Raw genomic sequence first — 14,394 nt, 5'->3', positions numbered from 1 at the left:
GCTAAATGGGATGCAGTGTTCCCACAGCCACTGTCTTTTGCAGAATGGGTCAGAGCTTTTCAGTTGGTAAAAGGGATAATCCGCAATCCTAGATTCAGGTTTACGCAATTCAATTATGTCCATCAGGTCTATCTAGATCCTCATTGTTTTCAGCGCATGTTTTTCTTATTGACTCCGAGTTGCCCACGATGTAGCTTGCCCTCAACAGGATTTTACCATATAATATGGGAGTACCCGGTGTTACAACCCACATGGAGCAGGGTCACGGAGACTGTAATAGAATTGACTACAAGTCCCCTGCCCCTTACACCAAACTCTTGCCTATTGGGTCTTTGCCCCCAGAAAAAAGGCGATAAATATATCCACAGATTCATTGACCTCGCTTTTGTCTTATTGGAATTCTGCAGCGCCCCCATCCGGCGCTCCCATCTCTTCAGCAGTGGCTGCGAGACCTGCTGATCTGGGTGCGTGCTGAAACACATTACATTAATTGACTGCAGGCATGTGGAATTATCCGTCTAGGTGGGGACTGCTGGGAACATTTATTTATTAAATGTCGAAGCCAAGAGTGATCTCCACCCACCATGAAAGCGGGGACCCCCTAGGACAACTGCCTCACTTTAATTGATGGGAGACTGGTACTGTCCTTTGTGCATTCCACTCCAACCCAATACTCTGTCCATTGAGATCCTCCTCCCAGACACATTCTCTAACTCTTGACCACAGACAACTCCTTCCTCCACATCGCATATATTTCCATGAGCATCTTATTTTATGTATTGCTGTTTATTGTTAGTCAATTGCAAACAGCGATCACATGCTTGTTTCTTGAGACTGTATTTGAAGGATAATCAACCATCCACTGCTTTGATGTGCACAGGTGTGTGCCGCTTGCAGCAGCGAAATCTTGTCTACTGTTATGACATTGCCTAATGTGTTGAATATCATAGATAAACTAATAAACAAAGCTTTTAAAAATGCATGTCAATTCCTGCTCCCATCTTGGTACCAGTGTATTCAGAGGTGGCCCTAGTGTGTTCGCAGACACTGGAAATTGACATTTCCAACACAGTGCTTATTCTTCAACCTGGCCAACACTTACACCGGTGCCAATCGTTTTTTCCAATTTCCATTATTGAGGCCAAAATTCAAGACTCCTTAAAGTTATCAGTACTCTGGTCCATAGAGACTAATGCTGGTGTCAACCCTGGCTACCAGATATTGCATACACAGATTACATGTTGCCCTATCATGGGCCCGTGCCACCGGAGAGCCCATGGACCTTCTCATTGACTTTAAGAAACTTTTGACTCTTTCTTTTTAGAGTGTTGACACAGATGGGGGATCAGTCCCAAATTCCAATCATACATCAAAATCCTTTATGCCCAAGCACATGCACAAGTGAAAGTCAATCGAGTTTTTCGCAAGCCCATTCTCTCTATAGAGACTGCAGGCTTGGGTGCACCCTCTCACAAACCCTTTTCACCCTGGCACTGGAATCCATTGCTGCTTGGGTTAGATGCAAAACACAAGTTCAAGGGATTCCAGGGATGGACAAGGAGAAAGTTCGTACTGGGCTATATGCAGACAGTGTTCCTCCCTACATACGCAACTCACACTACACCAGCCCTTGTTTAATGCACATAGTTGAGCTTTACAATAAAACATCAAGCCAAAAACGAAATTGGACAAAGTCCACATTTGTTCCAATCGGGAGGGGCCCCAGAGAGATAGGCTGGAGGTCCCATCTCACACTATCCAAAATAACTTTAAATATATGACAGGCCATGTTGCTTTGTTCCAAAACTAACTTGGGACCTTAACCTTCAACCACTCACGGACATGGAATTGGTCGGTTGTTCAGAACTGCCTTGAAAAACCTTTGACCATGTGGCCCTCTACACAATGATTATGCTTCTCATGTCCTACAAACCTATTCCCTCCTTGCCCTGCCTAAATAGTTTATAGATATGTCAGGGTGGATGCATGTACGTAAACGTGGACCAATCACACTTCACACACTGGAATGGACAAATGTGTACAATTCGCTTTCCACAAGGGCATGAGAATGCCAGATATTCACCTCTGCTCTCCCTCTTGGAGCTCTCACATAATAGTCCTAAATGACTGGGTCTTTAAGGGGTATGATGACCAGGTATATCACTCACAATTTGCATGATATGTCAGGAAGGTGCATCGGGCTCACATATGGGATGTCTTACCTGCATTCCTACCTGGGGTAACAAAAATCGCACTTCAAAGTTGGAGCTCACATGAAAACAGTGTGACAGGTGATCGACGTTAGGGATGACTCTTTGGGTGGGTATTTGGCTTAAATACTGTACATAACTACAGGCCTTTGGGAAGTGGAATCTTATTGCCATTTCTAGGCTGGGGGATGTATAGTTGTGTTGCACAGGGAAACTCTTCTCGGAACTGCAGGAAGAGTTTAACCTTCACATGTAGCAGTAAGAATTGGAGGAAGGGCTCGAATTTAACTCCCTAGAGGTTAAAGTGGTTATGGCCCAATGAGTAGAGAGGGGATCTCACGTATTTACAGGGCACTGGGGGTGAACACACCAGATCCCCTTGCAGCATTTGAAGGTGGGAGGGATTGGTGGGGTCACTGGATGATAGGAAGTGGCAAGAGGCCACGATGACTCCCCCCGTTCAATTGCTAGTTCAGCTACACAGTGTCTGAGCCAACATAAATACCTGCAGTGCGTTTATTACATCCCACACAGACCGTGTCCCCTAAATGTCTTCAAAGCAATGAGGATGGGAGTTTCTTTCATGTCATTTGGGTGTGTCAAGGAAATCTCACAATACTCAAACAGGGTGTTTGTCATGTTTTCCAGAGGTACTGGCTAGACTGTTCATCCGAACACCCAGGATGCGCTGCTGGATTAGTGGAAGATCTGGAAGGCAACATGGCATCAGGCACTGGTGGGGATTGGTACTGCGAACGCAGATGTCTTAATTCAAAATTTGTAATGAATGTTTATGTATTCTGAATAATGACTTATGTAGAAAAATGAATAACACAGAAAAATAATGTGCACGTTTGAAATTATGACCTCGTAGATTGGCCATCGGAGTTCACAAAATGTACTAAAATTATGATTAATCCATATGAAATATTAAAAATGTATTAGATCAATGTAGTAATATGTCATATTGAGGGTTATGAATTATGCTCTTGCTTATTAATTATAGGCCTTAACTTGGCGAGTGTCTTGGACTAGTTTGGCCAGGCCTCATGCAGAGGCTGTATTTCTTAGTGTTTAATACAAAATGCTGACAGAGTGAACTAACTGTGAAATGCTCATTATTTTAATATAATGCTTAGCAGAGGCTTTTTATGAGAACCGACGGACAGGAGATGTGGTCTTTCGTAAAGTAACTAAATGTGTGTAAAGTGTGCAAAGGGTTCTTTCCCAGGACGCCAACAATGAAGACACTGACTGGAGACGAAGAAGCAACAAAACTGATACCTGACGAGCCGGATGATGAGAACATCGTAAAGCTGACCAATCAACGAAATGTTAACTGTGAAATTTTAGAATTCATTGATTTGGTAAAGGGAAATTATTGTTGGGTAGGGTATTAACGGACGATTTATTGACCAATTGGAAATTGGGGGATGGTTTGGGGAACTTTGATATAACAAAGTGACAGAGGGAAAAGACTTCAGACTTATCCTGATTTTGTGAGGCAGTATTTGGGGAGAGAAGAGATTTGAGATTCTGTCATTGGGCTCATACTCTCTGACTGAGAGCCTGATGTGTTGCTGATCGACTGATGACGAAGACTGATTCTGCTTGCTGACCCATACCGTGGATAAGTAGACTTGACAATGACTGAATTGCATTTTATGCCTTTTCTTTCTAGGTACCAACTGCGCTTAGTACTTTCTTTAGGTAGATGTTTTCCAAATTTGTGTTCTAAATTGTTTTGCATGAAGCACCACATGCTGATGCTAATTAGAGTTAGTTGAGGATACATACAAGACGACTGGCAACATTTAGGGACAAATGTTTTCACAGACTATCTTGCTGAACTTAATGGATGTCATAGTTTTACGGAATTGGGTTTTATTAATGTCTTATGTTGATGCATTAGAATGTCTTTTGATTCAAGTTTTGATTAGATCATGTCTTCTGTGACTTGCTGACTAACAAGTGTTAATAGAATTGTTTTGATTAAGAGTTGATTAAAAAATCATTACTTAGTATTGGTAATGAATAGGTAATAAACTTACTAAACTTATACCTAAAGCTGTAGTCATTCATGACTGAAAAGTAATATTGAGTGAAAATTACTGACTCCATTGATTGGAGAATTGACTAATGGTTATTGACTATTGTGTATTGATTTCTGATTCTGTATCGAAACTATGGTAACAACACCCTATACGAATCAAAAGGTTAATCGCCCTATACGCTTCCCCTTGTAAGTTTACTTATTAAGGACCGACGCGTCAGCAGTACTGTCTTGGCAAAATGGGACAGTGCAAAATGTGGGAGCAAGAAGTCAGTGCCGCCTTTTTGAGATTAGCTTAGGGAACCAAAGTGAAAAAAACATTTACTTGGCCACAGGATGGCCCCACAAATACCAAGAGATATGAGGCAAATTGTGTGTTTATTTCATTATGTGATGTAGCTCTGCAAAGGGTGAAAACCATTGCACAGAAATAATGTTTCATGTGAGCTGTGATTTGAATTGGCCAGATATGCTCAAAATAAAAATCAATAAAATCTGGTTAGAATAAATGACTGCATTATAAAACAATTTCAAAATTCTGCAACCTCATAATAAAATCTCTTGCACTTTTATCTTATCTAAAACCATCAGGACCTTGATTGCCAGCCAGTCTTTGATCTATACAATTACAGTCCTCATAATACAAAAATGCTCATTACCTTCCTAAAATAAAGGTGATTAAGATAAACCTAGCCTTCCAATAAGTGATACTTGTTTCTATACTGTAAATCTTTTGTCATTTAACTCTGAAAGGCACCGGAGTGTATGTTGCTGTATCTTCAGTAATCATTCCTTCATTTCAAATCGTCCTTAACACAGTAATTATCTGATGCAGTTTTAATTAAATATTAGTCTTTTAGAGGATTCAGTCACTATTTCATATATAATGAACATATCATGGCATTTCTTTTTGCTAACACCAGCCCAATTATCTTCCTTTAAAAAAAGTCTCTTTAAGATACTTCCCAGCCAATGTGGCTTTTTTTTTACTGTGTAAAAGCTATCTTATCAAAAACACATCCATCCTCTTTTTGAGAAAGCCTAATAGATTAAGGGACTTTTTTTTAGCAATTGCATTAAAATGTATTAACATTAAGAATGTGATCTAAAACTAGTGCAGCAAATGCATGTAAGATAAAAGGGGCTACATTTGGTCTATATTCATTTAGTCAGGAGTATAAACTCTGTATGGTTGATTAAAGTGACATAGTAATTTCAGGAGCAATAAAGGCAACTTTGCTGGAACCTTGCAACAATACTTCCAACACAAACTCTTTGTACACTCATTAATACTTGTGCTGACCAGATCTAGATGGCAAGAATATGAAGACCAACTACTACCAAAATCAATACTCATATTTTCTCAGTATAAGTAGATTATTTTAATACAGTACCTACTGACTTCATCTGGTTGTCCCTGGAGGCCAACATTCATTTGGTCCTGCACTCCTAGATCATCTCCATAGAAAACCACGAATTAGATGTTTTTTTTTGCATTTTTGAAAGAAAAGCTTTGACAGGCTTTAAGAGTAATGCGAGGTCTGCTAGAAAGACTGGCAACAAAATCAGTGCTAAACCACAGCCTTATTTGAAACAATTTCTAATGGGAAATCTCCCTTTCCTTCTAGCACCTTTATCAAACCTTAACAAAGTTGTTGAGCTCAAAGCTTTGACCATAAAACAGTGCGTTAGAGATCCCCTTTTTCGGGCGCGTTGCCCAAATAATCGGGTTATCCCAAATAATCTACCCGGTTGAATGCAACATGAAAGTCGACAAACTAGCCTTTTCAAAAACATATCAACTTCTGTACGATGCACCACAAAGTAAACATATGAAGACAGCAGCTGACCCTGATTGAAAGCCTGTCGGTTCTCCTGGTAGGGAATTGAGAACTAAAATCAACTTTTCAATTGTAGTGGGTGGTATGTTTTGTTCTGCCCATGGAATTGGTGGAATTTTGGTCATTCGGCGTTAATCTTTACCATGGAATTCCAACCAAATTCTGCCACTTGCTACAAGGCAGAATTTTTTTCCCTGCAATATGGTGGACAGGGCTCACTTACACCTAACGGTAGAAGTAGAGTCAGAGCTAATGCTAATCTAGGATCATGCTTGTGTTTCAGTCTCATATACACTTAGCTACTACCAAAACTAAAATCTGGACACTAATCAATATCTACTGAATGACTCTGAATCTTTAGAAACAAATTTCTCGCTTCTTATCCAGTAATAAAGACACTTGCTCCCAAGAGATTATAGATTGGATGATGCCACTGTGAGAGGTATTGTGATCAATGTCACGGCCTTTAGGAATAAATGCAACAATGTGGCTTTAGTGAAATTGAAATCATAAAATAAAATAATTGTAATGTCAGTATGTACAATCCAAATCCCAGTTCATAGTAAACTAGCCAAAAAATCTTTTGTATGAAATTAATCTCATGTTGCGTGAGATAACGTGAATTTGTATAAAAATCAAAAGAACTATGCAATCAAAACAAGGCAGGCACAGTTCTTGCAAACTACATACAATTCAAGATAATCAGATCCTAAGAAGGGAGCAGTCACAAAAAAAGATGCCATAAAAGCCTTGATTTTTCAGAAGTACTATGCCTCATTGTACTCAAACAAACATTCAGCTGACATTTTGTGATAAATACATAGAAGGCCTAGACCCCCCCATCACTATCTAATGAAGACAGATTCCAGCTAGGTACAATCACTGACATCTCATAAATAGCATAGGCTATCTTGGCCTGCCCAAGAATAAGGGATCAAGATCAAATGAGTTTCCAGAGCTTCCATTGTAACAATCTATCTCCTGCTATGTTGAACCTATTTTATAATTTCACGTCATCAGGCAGGTACATGGAATCAGCCGCAGAAGCCACCATTGTCGGACTTTGTAAAGATGGCAATGGCCCCCTCCTTCCCAAAAGCTGCAGGTCACGATCCATGCCTAATTTGGACTGTAAAATCCAAGCGAAAATTCTGCCCAGTAGACATGAAAAGGTGATTCATTTACTCTCCATTAACAGGTTTCATGATATGAGAATTTCAAGCCACATTAGGTTGATTTGCCACATTAGATAAATGGCAAACCATATTGACAAGCCCAGGACTGCCATTGCACTAGAGAAGGTATTTGTCCCAGAGTTGTGGACTTTCTAAAAATTATATGTGAACCCGTTTGAAATTCATAGATGCCTTTACTAAAATGGTTATGGCCTTAAACAACAACTTGAAAGACAAGTTGAGGGTGTATAGTGCACACTCTGAATGATTTGTTCTGGGCCATGCAACATGAGAGGGCTAGCCATTTTCACCAATGTTGATGCAGAAGACCAGTAAACTACTGCTAACCTGGATTAGAATCGCTAATTCTCTCAGAGGAATCAAATTCAGAAACCAGATATACCAAAAAATGGACCACAGTTATCACTTTTCGGATTTTACAAAGGAAGAAGAAACCTCCATGCCTGAATTACTTGATATCACCAATAAATCTTTGAAGGTCTCCGAATAAAATAGAAACAAAGAAATAAAATTTGAGGTTTGTACTCTAAACCTAATACGTGCCAGCATCTTAGGGAACACAGTTCTTCACTGTCAACCTTCCTTTGTAAAACACCATGGAATTTAGTGTAATGGCTATGTGGAAAGAGCTGCTTCATACAATAAAAAAAAACTAACAAACACCAAGATCAAAGCTCTCCTAGATGCGTGGTTTCCAAACATATATTCTGATAGTAACAAATGAAATAATAAAGATAATGATTACACTGGTAGCCATTTACTTTTTCGGTATGTTTCTGGTTCGATTTCTGGACTTATTTATTCGATCATCACCAATAGTCAATCACCAAATCTACTTTGAAAAGCAAAGAATGCAGAATGTCTCCTCAAAATCTAGGACAATTTCTATACCTACCTAACCACCTACGTACCTAATTAGGCAAGGCGTATTAAATCTCCTACCTGATGCTGATAATTATCCTACATGACTAGACATTAAAACCTTCCTACTACTACTGAACTATGTACCATGATTCAATAATACTATCTTAAGTGATAACCTTGACACTAAAATGTATCCTACGTGATACAGGAAGTGCCTTAACCCAACTACACAAAAACTAGATAAACGATTAGTGCTCTGTCCCATGGTGTTCTGTTGGCATCAACAAATTACTGAAATTGAAGGCAACACTATCTTTGATGATTAATGATGCAAGCCTGAAATCTCCCTGGTCTGGGCTTTAGAACTACACAATTCGCCTTTTACAGCTGCAAAAAGAAAAAAAAAAGGTATTATGGAATATTTCGATTCTCACAATTCTTAAGCTAAAACCCTTAGGAATTCATTTGGGGCTCTAGCCCCCAAATGAACATATTGAGGATGCTACAGAAATACCCTGACCATTTGGTCTCCAGGACACTCACTAATAAAAAAAAAAAACACAACAACAAAAAAACAACAAAAATGAGATAAAGACCTGAAGTCAGACTACTCTCAAACAGTATTCGAAGATCAATAGTCACGTATATGGAATACAGCATTTATCTTCTGAGTCCCTCCCACTCGATCACAAACTATATTCATAGCAATTCACTGGTCTTTCTGGACCCCTTTGAGGTTACCTAAGCCAGAGCTTCTTCTCACTAACACATGCTGGCATTGTCAAGATCAGAAAGGAGAGTCACCAAACCTACACTGACTTGTTAAAGGATCCATCCCATTTCGACTGAGGCATGCAAGAACATTAAAGAGTTAATGCAGGTGGTCTGTAAAAGTGCATTTGTGACTTGCCCCACTTGGATAGAAATTACACTCCCAACTACATTTACCTTTGGGTCTTAAAACTACACCATCCAATTGGAAAAATTGTTGTCTGATCTCAGTCCCTATCTCATGTGCCCGGCTCTGCTATATACATAGTTTAGGCAATTAAGCATTAAGTCACTCTGACTTAGTCAACAACAAAGGACTCCTCGAACTCAATATACGCATACCAAGAGAAAATCAAACAGATGAGTGCCATACTTCTGATACTCACCATCACTTCTACACCCCTCTCCTTGCAATACACCAGTGCCAAAAACACTTCTGTATGCTTCAGCAGTCTGTGTTTCTCTGGTAGCCTACCGAAATTCTACATTCTCAGGTGGCTCCTTTCATGTATGCTTATAATTTACTACATCTCTGCACAGTTCCAATTGTATATTACATTGAAGGTGCAGCTGTGTTCCTTTTTATGATTATGTATGCGCGTGGTATTTCTCTACCATAAACCCAGGCAAAAGGCAGCGGAACGCTGTACAGTGCCAAAGGCAAAGGTGCAGTCAACGAGTGATAGTAGAGGTAGCTGGGTTCTGGCATCTAATGCAGGCGGTGACTGCTTTGTCATGTAGCGCTCTTTAAGAGAGGTCTGTAGCTGGAGAAGCCATGATGGATCATAAAGGTGTATACCAGGGGTCTTCAAACTGGGGGGGGGCTCAAGTTATCCCGGGGGGGCGCCAGACTCTGGCCAAAAGAGGCATTATGCAGATAACACTGCTTTTTTTAAGCAGAAAAACATTTATTGGATTTTTTAAAGGTGTCAGAACTTAACTGCAATGTTTAAATAAGTCTAGACATATTTAAACATTGCCAACTTAATAGAATTACTGTGAAAAATTCTGAAGTGGGGGCCCCAATAATTTTATTTTCCCCACTTGAGGGGGGGGGCGTTATAAAAAAGTTTGAGAACCACTGGTGTAAACACTGTTGTTCTAAAGAGCGAACAATGATTGTTATTACGTTATGTAAAACTTCGATAAAGCAGCCTGCTGTCCGGGAACAGGATCTTTACTGCAGAAGGATCATTTCTGGTGCTACAAATGCACTCAGTGTGATCTGCTGACATGCACCTTCATTTTAGTCCCTTCTGTCGCTATGCAGTCTCAATCTGAACGCAGACACTGCTGTTAGCCTTTAAAACTAGAACAGTGCAAACAGGGGTCTGAACCCAAATCGGACTTCGACAGTGATGGAGACACAGTACCACGGAGATATCTGACAATATGCAAACAGTGGCGCAACTAACCTAGCAGGGGGAAGATGCATGCAACAGATACTCCTGTCTGCCCAGATGCAAGGATCTGGGCCTTTGCACGCCAATCTGCCCCACTGCATAAACCCTCACCGAGTGAAAACCTTGGAGTTACACCAAACACTTTTTGACTGCAGACATCTAACAGAGCACCATACCAGCACAAGTTTTGTAGTTATATTTTATAGGATCCGGAGGCCTCCAGACGGCCCACACTCCCCCCCGCCAGGAATGCACAAGACGACAAGCTTTACTTGTTGGAAGAAGTATCTTTTATTTTCAAAAATACATTGTTTAAAATAACTCATAACTTCAACAAGCCAAACATCAAATAGCAAGTATAGCAAGGTTAGTCAATAAAGAAAACATTTTTATTTACATGTTACTGAGAAATTACTTGTGACCATAACCAATCTGACAGGATCCCTTCCTGTCCTGAACCACCATTTGGACCACACAGGTGACCCATGTCTCACCTGTATCCGTAGGAGGGACGGTTACCCTGACTACCCGGTACCTTGTCCTCCAGTTGAGGGTTCCGCCCCCCCTCCAAACACCAATCAGCCCTGGGGTGTAATGGGGGGAGCCAAGAGCTGGAGCCCCATGTTCTCCCCCAGCGATCTGAGGTCTCTTACCCCCTGATCTGGTGTGTACATCCGCTGGTTGGCTCAGAACTTCAGGATCCTATCCCAGATGTCCTCCTGGGGGCCCCACCTTGGGGACCCCCTCCTATTGTTTCTAGTCACATTTTTAATCTCAATTTTATCCAACTTCTTTCCAAACTACTAACATAAAGGAGAGGGTGGGTGGGACAAACGCGGGCCGCACGCCAGGTTCCGCCGCCGCACACAGGAAAAGAAGGGTTTAGCCTTCTTGGGTGGACCTTTAAATAGCCCCCCCACCAGTGCGCGGTGGCCGGAACCGGCTCACGGCGAACGTCGGCCCCACACCATGCCCCCTGTGACTTGACTTCCGCCCTAACGCCTCGCGAGGCGTCAGGGCTGAAATACGGCCGACTCCAGCACCCCCGGCAGAGAGAAAAAAGGGGGGGGAGTGCCCCAGGGCCTCAGAGGCCCCGTACCCTAACGGGCCGCGCCCCCCCACTGCGGGGCGAGCGCTTTTCCCTAGGATCCGGAGGCCTCCAGACGGCCCACACTCCCCCCGCCAGGAATGCACGAGACGACAAGCTTTACTCGTTGGAAGAAGTATCTTTTATTTTCAAAAAGACATTGTTTAAAATAACTCATAACTTCAACAAGCCAAACATCAAATAGCAAGTATAGCAAGGTTAGTCAATAAAGAAAACATTTTTATTTACATGTTACTGAGAAATTACTTGTGACCATAACCAATCTGACAGGATCCCTTCCTGTCCTGAACCACCATTTGGACCACACAGGTGACCCATGTCTCACCTGTATCCGTAGGAGGGATGGTTACCCTGACTACCCGGTACCTTGTCCTCCAGTTGAGGGTTCCGCCCCCCCTCCAAACACCAATCAGCCCTGGGGTGTAATGGAGGGAGCCAAGAGCTGGAGCCCCATGTTCTCCCCCAGCGATCTGAGGTCTCTTACCCCCTGATCTGGTGTGTACATCCGCTGGTTGGCTCAGAACTTCAGGATCCTATCCCAGATGTCCTCCTGGGGGCCCCACCTTGGGGACCCCCTCCTATTGTTTCTAGTCACATTTTTTATCTCAATTTTATCCAACTTCTTTCCAAACTACTAACATAAAGGAGAGGGTGGGTGGGACAAACGCGGGCCGCACGCCAGGTTCCGCCGCCGCACACAGGAAAAGAAGGGTTTAGCCTTCTTGGGTGGACCTTTAAATAGCCCCCCCACCAGTGCGCGGCGGCCGGAACCGGCTCACGGCGAACGTCGGCCCCACACCATGCCCCCTGTGACTTGACTTCCACCCTAACGCCTCGCGAGGCGTCAGGGCTGAAATACGGCCGACTCCAGCACCCCCGGCAGAGAGAAAAAAGGGGGGGGAGTGCCCCAGGGCCTCAGAGGCCCCGTACCCTAACGGGCCGCGCCCCCCCACTGCGGGGCGAGCGCTTTTCCCTAGGATCCGGAGGCCTCCAGACGGCCCACACTCCCCCCGCCAGGAATGCACGAGACGACAAGCTTTACTTGTTGGAAGAAGTATCTTTTATTTTCAAAAAGACATTGTTTAAAATAACTCATAACTTCAACAAGCCAAACATCAAATAGCAAGTATAGCAAGGTTAGTCAATAAAGAAAACATTTTTATTTACATGTTACTGAGAAATTACTTGTGACCATAACCAATCTGACAGGATCCCTTCCTGTCCTGAACCACCATTTGGACCACACAGGTGACCCATGTCTCACCTGTATCTGTAGGAGGGACGGTTACCCTGAAAACCCGGTACCTTGTCCTCTAGTTTAGGGTTCCGCCCCCCCTCCAAACAACAATCAGCCCTGGGGTGTAATGGGGGGAGCCAAGAGCTGGAGCCCCATGTTCTCCCCCAGCGATCTGAGGTTTCTTACCCCCTGATCTGGTGTGTACATCCGCTGGTTGGCTCAAAACTTCAGGATCCTATCCCAGATGTCCTCCTGGGGGCCCCACCTTTGCCCTCCCCACCCAAAAAGAGGCTGCGGGCAAAACCCCACATGTCACAGATAAATTGATCGGTTCCCTCGTCGGACAAATGCACCTGGTCGTTGTGAAACATGTGCACGCCTTTCAGCAGTTTGTGGGGGATATTCCATAGGTGCCCAGGGCCTAGGCAGAGTTTTGCCATCTTGGCATTAAGCCGGCGAACTGACACATTGATGGTTCGAGATCTTATCCCTGCCCCCCACTTACGACGTGGAACCATGTGTGACCAGGCGAATGCTGCCCCTGGGAATTGCTTTGCCACTCTTGTGATTTCAAGGAATACCGTCTCCCTAAGGGTTTTTCGGCCTAAACGCACTAAATCATTGCCCCCCAAGTGAATGATGATTAGATCCGGAGACTGCAGTCCCCCTAGACTACTCGCCAATTCGACCAAATGTTGCAACTGGGTGATGCCTCCTCCGCCAATGCCGCACCACCGAAAAGCCACGCTGTGCAAGTCTGCCGGTTTCGACCCACGGAGCTGTTGCAACCGGTATGCCGCCCGACGGACAAATGAATGCCCCAATACCCAGACTACTCGCTGAGGCATTTGACTGAAAGAAAAGAAACATGCACGTGAGACATCACCACCGAGCAACCCAGTCACCGTTACACCAACTCTGGCCTGATGTAACGTTTGTAACATTCCGAACACCAACGACCTATATTTTTTACAGCGAACGCTGGAAGGCCTGCTGCCGCCGCTACCGTGGCTGCACCAATTCTAAAGGAATGGGATGAGTATCCTTGCTGATCCACTCCGATTGATTTCAGGGACAATTTAAAGACTTCCGCGAACTGGTAGCGTGACAGGCAGTCTCCACAGGGGTGAATAAAAAAGGCCGGAGACTCAGCCATAGGGCGCACCGCCATATAATTGTTTGTGATTAACACAGGGCATAAGGGGGAACCAGGCGCCTCACCGAGTGTGATGCGTGTTCCTTTCTTCAGCTGGTCGGTCTTTGATTTACGCAACATAATGTATAGAGCCCCACTGCAAACCATTACGTCTTTCTGCTGTAGGCCCCCCAAGTGGTCACCCTTGGAAGAGCCTACTAACTCGCTGATGCAGAAAGCCCCGTAAAAAGCCAAAGTGAAGGCCGCGGCGAAAAGCGCCGCCTCAGCGGGTAAAGAGCAGACGGTGTGGAGCGCCCTTAAAATCCTTTCTAGCAAAGGAGGGGTGACTGGACGCCTGGCATCAGAGCTACCCGGGGATCCCTTGGCCCAACCCCTCAAGGCCTGTTTTATGATAAAAGTATTCAGAGGCCTCTCCAATTTAACTATTTTTGCGAAGAAACGTATCGCCGCCAAGTGGGCCTTTGCGCATGACACAGGACGACCTAGGCTACGCAGATGTTTAAGAAACGCCCCCATTGCTGGTTCAGAAAATGTGTCTGCAATATGCCGAGCATG

General features: G+C 43.5%; 1 protein-coding gene and 1 long non-coding RNA gene across 2 annotated transcripts in view; one reads left to right on the top strand and one right to left on the bottom strand.

Annotated features, from left to right (window-relative positions):
• LOC138245892 (uncharacterized) overlaps positions 1 to 4,263 on the top strand; it is a 253,384-nt gene extending 249,121 nt beyond the window's left edge. The window contains exon 3 of the long non-coding RNA XR_011194183.1: positions 2,859 to 4,263. This is a non-coding gene — a long non-coding RNA (uncharacterized lncRNA). The remainder of the gene's footprint in view (positions 1 to 2,858) is intronic.
• Positions 1 to 14,394, bottom strand: part of PITPNC1 (phosphatidylinositol transfer protein cytoplasmic 1) — an 864,322-nt gene that overhangs the window by 544,492 nt on the left and 305,436 nt on the right. The gene's annotated exons all lie outside the window — the stretch shown is intronic.

This window comes from Pleurodeles waltl, chromosome 7 (assembly GCF_031143425.1).
Source record: "Pleurodeles waltl isolate 20211129_DDA chromosome 7, aPleWal1.hap1.20221129, whole genome shotgun sequence".
Classification (NCBI taxonomy): Eukaryota; Metazoa; Chordata; class Amphibia; order Caudata; family Salamandridae; genus Pleurodeles; species Pleurodeles waltl.
Note: the sequence above shows the minus strand (reverse complement) of the source record. Positions and strands in the feature narration are given on the sequence as shown.